General features: G+C 45.2%; 1 long non-coding RNA gene across 1 annotated transcript in view; it reads left to right on the top strand.

Annotated features, from left to right (window-relative positions):
• The first annotated feature begins 539 nt into the window (after positions 1-539).
• LOC311605968 overlaps positions 540-8,360 on the top strand; it is a 15,418-nt gene continuing 7,597 nt past the window's right edge. The window contains exons 1-2 of the long non-coding RNA XR_014782133.1: positions 540-685; positions 6,234-6,319. This is a non-coding gene — a long non-coding RNA (uncharacterized lncRNA). The remainder of the gene's footprint in view (positions 686-6,233; positions 6,320-8,360) is intronic.

The raw sequence follows: 8,360 nt of genomic DNA, 5'->3' as shown, positions 1-8,360 counted from the left end.
TTCGATCTATAGTAGGACAGCAGGCAAAAATTGTTAAAAAAAATAATCATTGGACTAGAGGTGGAGTTCCGTGATAGAGCATAGGCCTGTATGTGCAAATGCCTGGATCTGATCTTCAGCACTGGAGAATCATAAATGTAACTTGTACTCTCAGAGAGAAGATGAAATTAGTTCATATAGCATGATGTATTAAACAGAGAAAAAGAACAAATTCAGCTAATAGGTCACAGTCATAAACACGGCAGCTATCAACCCAGCTGTGCTGGGCATTCTTGACTGTCACCTTGGCTACAGCTGGAATTAACTCAGACCCAAATGTCTGGGCACACCTGTGAGGGATATTTTTTTTCTCAATTAAATCATTTGACGAGGGAAGAGCCACTTTTAGCCTGGATCTTTTGAGGTAGCAAGATCCACCTTTAATCTGGGCCTCGTCTTCGGATGGCAGCCTATGTAATGGGCACAGAAGAAGGAAGCTTGCTCTCTTTCCTTGCTTGCTCTTGCTCTCCCTAATAAGTCCACTCCTTCACGGGCACTAGAGCCTGCCTCTTCAGGGTTCCCGCATACACTGGATACCAGCTAATGCACCCAGCCCGGTGGACTGACCCACTGCTTGCTTCTTGGACCTCCTGTTGGTCGACAGGCATTGGTGGACCAGCTGCACTACAGCCTGTAAGCCATTCTGGTAAGTTTCCCTTCTACCTTCATTCTATAAGTTCTGTTGCTCTAGAAAACATTGATGAATACACCAACAGTCACTTTAAACATAGGTAGGTTTAACATCTAAAAGAAGACAGGTTCTCGGAGTGGAAGGTGAAGTAAGAAATACGTTTCAAATATATGCTGTTCATAAGTAATCCACTTTATCAAATGACGGGTTCAAAGTTAAAGGTATAAAGATTAGAATTAAAAGGTTGTTGTGAACATATTTTTCAGGGTGTTGGGGACTTGTGGCAGGAGGCAAATGGCACTGGCCTTGCCTATTCCAAAATTGTGTGTGTATGTGTGTGTGTGTGTGTGTGTGTGTGTGTGTGTGTGTGTGTGTAAGTAAGAAGTTTGTTCCGTGCAAGCTTGATGATCTGAGTTTGATCCTTGAAACCTATGTAAAGGTGAGAAGGCGTGAACCAGCTCCACAAAGCTGCCCTCTATTGTCTATGTACACTCAGTGGTAGGCCTCTCCCACACCCTTACACTACACATACAAAAAGGCAGAGGCCGGGTGGGGGCCCTGAGCATCAGCTCTAGAGGTGTGGTCCTGCATGCTGTGCTCATCCAGGCTTCCAGATGGTTCTCATGCTCACTCAGGTTTGAGAACCTAGTGTCAAAGATTCTTATGTGAGTTTGGTTATGCATCACATTCTGAATATTTTCTAGGTATTTGTTTTCATACATATGTTCCTTGGTACTGTGACAATCTAGGAATGCATTTATTTTCCTAGTCAAAGTGCAACCTTCTAGGAAGCTCTATGCCTTATTATCCCTGGATATCCCCCTCGCTCTTTCTTCTTTCTTTCTTTCTTTCTCTCTCTCTCTCTCTCTCTCTCTCTCTCTCTCTCTCTCTCTCTTTCTTTTTGAGACATGGTTTCTCTCTGTAGCCTTGGTTGTCCTGGACTCACTTTGTAGACCAGGATGGCCTCACAATCTCATGCCAATCCACCTGCCTCTACCTCCTGAGTGCTGGGGTTACAGACATGCACCACCACACCTGGCTAAGCCCCATTTCTTAAAGGTTTGTCCAGGAGTGGGTTTAGTGTCAGCTAGGCCTTGTTATCAGCGGTCACTTTACCATAACCCAGACTTACTGTTCAGTCTGCGTTTTAACATGAATCCCCTGTAGTTAGTGACTTGAGCAATTGAGTTATGAAATCACTCATTGAACAGCAGGCATTGCTGAGTGTGGTGGACCGTGCCTCTAATCCCAACACACTGGAGCAGAGGCTGGAGGACTGCTGCAGCTATGTGAGTTACAGAGTAGTCAGGACTACACAGTGAGAGCCTGTTTCAGAAACTGAACACTGCTCAGCCCTCCCCAGCAAGCATTGAGAATTGGAAAGGAAATAACCTCCCTCCTCACAAGCCCTGTTTACTTTTATCTAGAGTGTTCTAGATGGCGATCAGGAACACGTAGGGTTACTGGAAGGAACTGATACCTCTTGGGAAAGCAAGTTTCCTTCTTGAGGAAAAAGGGTGCAGTCAGAGCTGAAGAGATGGGTGGAAGGCTTATAAGAGTTTGTTACCCAAGTTTCTGTCCTGGTCTTTCCTCTTGGGATTTCACAGGAGATTTGAGCAAGAAGTATGCGTGCCGTAGATGAAAGCTGACAGGATCAATGAGTAGGGTGGGACCAGGGCCATAGCCCATTAGTTCAGCGATGGCTTAATATGCACAACCCCCCTGGGTTAGATTCCCAGCATCACACAAAAGAAACAGAAACAAAAAGCCCAAGCTAAGGGCTGTGCCTTGACTTGAGCGTAGATGGTTGGGAGCCAGCCTGCTGAGAGATGCTGTCACTATGAGCAAGGGAGTATAATAATGGCAATTTTAGGACTTTAGGTGCTGGGGTGTGTGCGGGGGTGGGGGGGAGGGGTTCTTCTCATATCCCATGGAGAGAAACTGGACTCAGATAAGGCCAGTGTTTCCACAGACACACCTAGGGTATAACTGTGAACCCCTAGAGAGAGTGAGTCTGGGAGGGTCCAGTGGAAAAAATGACAAAAATTAAATGCATTTTTATTTATGTGTGTCTTTGTGACTGTGGTTATATTGTGTGCATGTTTCCACAGAAGCCGGAAGAGGGCTCCGATCCCTTGCAGTTAGAGTCACAGATGTTAGAGAGTCTTTAGTGTGGGGTTACCAACTCCATCCTCACAATAAAATAGTAGTCACTCTTAACTGCTGGGCCATTTCTCCAGCTCTGAAAACGAATTTTTTCTGCTCAGAACCCCCCCGCCCCATTAGCTCCTATGGCATGTGAAAGGCAGGAAAGCGCCTATTCTCTTTGAAGAACAGCTTTGGATTCGATCACTGATCATGTTTTTTTAATCCTTGGTTACCCTAGAGAAGTATTTAGAATTGTTTCTTCTAAAAGGCTGGGGTGTAGCTCTTACAAGGTGCATAGTGCATGCAGGGCCCTGCCTGGGCTGCTCCTGCAGCACCACACAGCACAAAGCCCTGAAGAGTCAGGAAACAATGACAACGTAGAACAGGGCCCTGCCTCCCTTTGCAGGCCCAGTCAGTTATCTATTTCTCTTCTTGTCTCCTTTATTTTGGAAAAAAAAAAGTGAATTTCATTGGCATCTCCTTGAAATAAATCACTGGGGTCAGCATATTTGTTAAGGTCTCTGTACTTCCCCAATTTACTCTTCTTTACAATAGAGCTTGTAATCAATTGTCCTCCCTACGGCCGTGATTCTCAGGTCTTCTCTCACACTTTACAAGTTTCCCCCTAAGAACACTGTATTTGCTCTCCAGGACTTTGGCTGTGTACTTTATTTCCTCTGTGGAAGGACCCAGGTAAAGTTTAAATTACAGTTAATTGATAGAGGCCAAAGAAGAAGATAGAAAAATTTAATTAGTTTTTTGCGCAAAGTAATGTGTATTAATCTGACTTTCTACACTAGAGACTAACATATCTTAACTTAAGGTGCACACAGAATGTTCTGTTTAAATACACAGGGTCTGAGTTCACTCTCTCAGCTTATTTTCTGTCTAGACAGAGAAGAGAATCAAATCCCTTTTAAATTATAAAATTGTTCTGTGATTAGATATCATGCCTGTCTCCTGAGGTATGCAGGGAACTTCATAAATTGTTAACGCCTGTTAAGACTTGATTTATTCAGGACGCATGGAGCAGCTGCCTCTGGTGGCTCCTGCTGCAGACCTCAGCCCTCCTGTTCTCAGGGCTGTGTGGGGCGAGTTCTCTTCCAGAGGCCTCACCCTTAAGCTCTTATGGGTCAGGTCTTTCTGCCTTAGCCATTTCTCCAAGTCCTAGGAGCTCAACCCATAGGCGTCAAATGAGAAATGGAGAGGCATTAATGGCTTCATTGCATGCAGTGCACAGCCAGCCAGGGAAGGGAGTTAGTGAGAATTCTTTATTTCTACATGGCTCCATCCTGTAGTTTGGATGGTGTTTGAGATGTGTCCTGAGACTTCATGTGTTTAGACCTTCAACTCTTGGACTATGGCTGAGAGGTAGAAAGTGTTTAAGAAGTGGGCCCTGGGTAGGGTGAGGTGGTCTCAGAATGTTTTTGTTTTTGTTTTTGTTTTTTCTTTGAGACACTGAGTTGGATTTTTATGAGGACAAGTTACAAGAGCAGGCACAGTCCCCAAATTGTCCCTGGCTTCCTGTCTCAGCATGCAATTGCTTTCACATGTGTTGCCACAGACTGTCTTGCCTCTCGAGCTAATCATTAGGACGATCTGATCTCAGACATTCAACATCTAAAACTGTGATAGAAATATCATTCTTTCTAATAACATTACCAAGCCTTGGGTATTTTCTTACAGCAATGAAAACAGGAATAATACTTTCTCCCATCTGAAGTAAGTTTAATCACTTACAGTTCTAATGAGCTCAGTCAAGCCCCTTCTGTTTTTTTCTCACTCCTCTCAGCCTCGTACATTGTTGTTTCTCTCTGGCTTCCTGGGATCACTTTTGAAACAAGCTTCCTGATCCCGTGTCTTTGTGTCGGTCCCCACTTTGGGGCAGCTCAAGTAAAGACAAGCTGATTGCTAAGTTGTTAAGTTGCTGGGTTATGTGAGTTGATCTTTAACAAACTTCACAGTTGGTTAACACTTGCTTGTGACTATTGGATGAATTCCTTGGAGAGCCTCCTGTGTGCTAGGCAAGGAATTTAGATATTGAATGGGACATGCAGAATCTCTGCCCCTGTGATCGCTCCATGTATCGCATCTAACCCTTGCCATAGCCTCCTGTGGACATGCTATCTTGACATTCACTTCAGGTATAAACAATGTGCTTGAGCGGGTCTCAGCTCTTCAGGAATTTAAACAGAAAACAGCTCCCCCCTCCTAAACACTGCTGACTTTTTCCTGGGGCAAGTAGTGTATCCTTTTCAGTTCTTTTCTATTTTTATAACCGTAAGGGGCTAGAGAAATGGCTTAGTGGATAAGAGCACTTGAAGCTCTTCCTGAGTTTGGTTACCAACACTCAAGTCAGACAATTCACAACTGCGTGTAACTCCCAACTCTAGAGGCAGGACATTGGCCTTTGTGGGTATCTACACAATATGGCATGCATATTCAACACACACACACACACACACACACACACACACACACACACACACACACAGAGAGAGAGAGAGAGAGAGAGAGAGAGAGAGAGAGAGAGAGAGACAGAGACAGAGACAGAGACAGAGACAGAGAGAGACTGAGAGACTAGGTCCTTCTGTGTAGCTCTGGCTATCCTGGAACTCACTATGTAGACTGGCTGTCCTTGGACTCACAGAGATGCACCTGCCCCCTGCCTCTTTGAGTACTGGGTTTAAAAAGGCATGGACCACTATACCCAGCCCTCAAGGTAACTTCAGTGTGAGGTCAGGGTAGAATACTTTGCTCTGAGGGTCTGGAGGAAAAAGTCAGAACCACCTGCTCTCCTCTACGTCCTCACTTGTCTCCTGGCCCTCCACTGTCATGGCTTGCCTCTAATACTGAAGCCGGCTTACTTCTTCTATACTTCTCACCACCACTGGGCTTCTTTGCCTCCAAATCCCGAGGGGACAGGAGCCATCGCGCAGACCCAGTGACATCTAACAGCAGTTTGTTTGTTCTAAACTCTGGTCTAGAAGTTCTGTGATAAACTTGCAGTTAGTTCCACCTGCATCTGGTTTCAGTGGCCCTGAATTCTGTGGTCTGGGGACACTGCCAAGCCTGTTCTCTGGGCTCAGGAACTAGATAGGGAGCAGTTCAAGTCCTTTCCTGATTACCCTCATAGTAGCCCCAATTTTCAGGTAGAGATCAACATATGTGATGTAAAACTCCTCCTAAGACCTACTTTTAAGAGACTTTATACCCTATGAGCATATACAGGGGGAGTAGGTCCCCCTCAGTCACAGTCATAGGGGAGGGGAGTAAGAGGAAAATGGGAGGGAAGAAGGAATGGGAGGATACAAGGGATGGGATAACAATTGAGATGTAATATGAATAAATTAATAAAATATAATTTAAAAATTATTTAATTCTTTTATTATATGTGTGTGTTCCAACGTTGCAGCATGCAAATGGAAATCACAGGGCAACTTGGAGTCATTTTTTGACCACATGGGACTTGGTGATTGAACCCAGATCATCAGGTTTTTGGTAAGTGCCTTTTCCACTGAGCCATCTTGCGGGCGCCGGTCCTGAGACCCTCTCACCCTGCATACTTTATGCAGAACTTTCTTGGGACCCTCTTTATTCATCTTCAGAAAATAGGGCTGGTTGATTCAGGGATGAGCTAGGCTTCTCTAAAAGCTCCTGAGCCTTCCCCACACTGGACATTCTTTTCTTACTTTCCTGGTGGGACATGTGTTGGAGAAAGAGGAGATTAGTGATCATGAAAGGCAGTTGTGGCAAATGACCTCTCTCAGCAAATCCTGCTACTAGGAGTTTTAGCTAGGATTACCCCACAGACTCTCAGGAGCCTTCCCCATTCCCAGAGATGACCCTCTCACTGATTTCCATACTCTCTCCCACACCTCTTCCCCCTCCCCCACTCTCCCCAAACCTGACTCCCACCCCTGCTCCCCTCCCTTCCCTCTCTCTCACTCAGTTCCTTCTCTCCATCTACTTCAAATGTCTATTTTATTTGCCCTTCAGAGTGAGATTCAAGCATCCTCCCTTGGGCCCTTCTTGTTCTTTGGGTCTGTGTATTTGTAGCATGGTCTTCTTGTACTTTATGGCTAATATACCACGTGTGTTTTTCTGGGTCTGGGTTCCCTCACTCAGGATGATATTTTCTAATTCCATCTGTTTCCTTGCAAATCGCATGATACCTTTGATTTTAATAGCTGGGTAGCATTTCATTGTGTAAATATACCACATTTAAAAAAAATCCATTCTTCAGTTGAGGGATATCTAGGTTGTTTCCAGTTTCTGGCTATTAAGAATAAAGCTGCTATGAACATAGTTGAGCAAATGTCTTTGTTGTATGGTGGGGCATCTTTGAGGTATATGCCCAGGAGTGGTATAGCTGGGTCTTGAGGTAGAACTGTTCCCAATTTTCTGAGAAAGTGCCAGATTGATTTCCAAGATGGTTGTACAAGTTTGTACTCCCACCAGCAATGGAGGAGTGTTCCCCTTGACCAAGCACTTTCTAATTGGATATAAGGCCTGCTCCCCAGGAAGAATTTCATGCCTGGTACTGTAAACCTGGTTATGGGTGGAAAGATCATAGACCCTCCAGGGGGAGATCTACAGCTGTTGTTTTACTAAATAGTCATGCTGTAAAGCTGACTTGTAAATAGGTATGTACAATACCCAGAGGTTTACACTGTTCAGAACTTTGATCAGAAAAGTTTCATTTTGCAGTGGATAGTGGTTCATGCCACCTGACAGCCGATCAAAGTGTCCAGTCTAAGTAGCTGAGAGACTCCTCTGTGGGTGACCCAGCTGGGTTAATCTCTCCCCATCCAGTGCTTGGGAGTATCGCAGTAGTGGGTGGGCAGACTATCAGAGCTATCAGATGAGGAGGAGTGTTGTGAAGTGCCAAAGCTTCTGGACGTGACACGGCTGTCGCATAACTCGCAGCACCTCTGGCTACCTGTGTGATACCTGCCTAAGATAATGCAGCTAAAATTCCAGCATGGGTTCTCAAGGGGACCCCCGAGGCCCCACCCCTCATGTAGAAACTATTGGCAGGTACCAAGGAAGGAGGAGTCACTATTCTTTGGGGTCGTTGCCACGGAGAGGTTGCCAGTGCTCTGGAGGACGGCCTCACATCCTGGGGCATACACGCAGCACAAATGGCGCCCAGGGGCTTATTAACACTATTAAAAGAGGCCAGCCTGAAGTTTGAAGGGAGATGGGGAAAGAAATGGTAGGTAGAGCTGGAAGGAGGTGGTGGTGGATGGAAGTGGTCAAAACACATTGTATAAGTGCATGTGATTTTCAAAGAACAAAAGATAAAGAAGTGGAGAGATGTTGAAAACATCTGCCATCTATATCTGAACAGAAGTGCTCTCTCTCTCTCTCTCTCTCTCTCTCTCTCTCTCTCTCTCTCTCTCTCTCTCTCTCTCACACACACACACACACACACACACACACACCTATGTAGCAGCAGCAGCAACACCACCACCACCACCACCACCACCACCACCAACAACAACGACAACACGAATCCAATGCTTTTATCCCTATTTCA

Source organism: Acomys minous (assembly GCF_964271855.1).
Source record: "Acomys minous genome assembly, chromosome: 9".
In the NCBI taxonomy this organism is placed as follows: Eukaryota; Metazoa; Chordata; class Mammalia; order Rodentia; family Muridae; genus Acomys; species Acomys minous.
The sequence above is the reverse complement of the archived record's forward strand: the minus strand, read 5'-3'. Positions and strand labels throughout refer to the sequence as shown.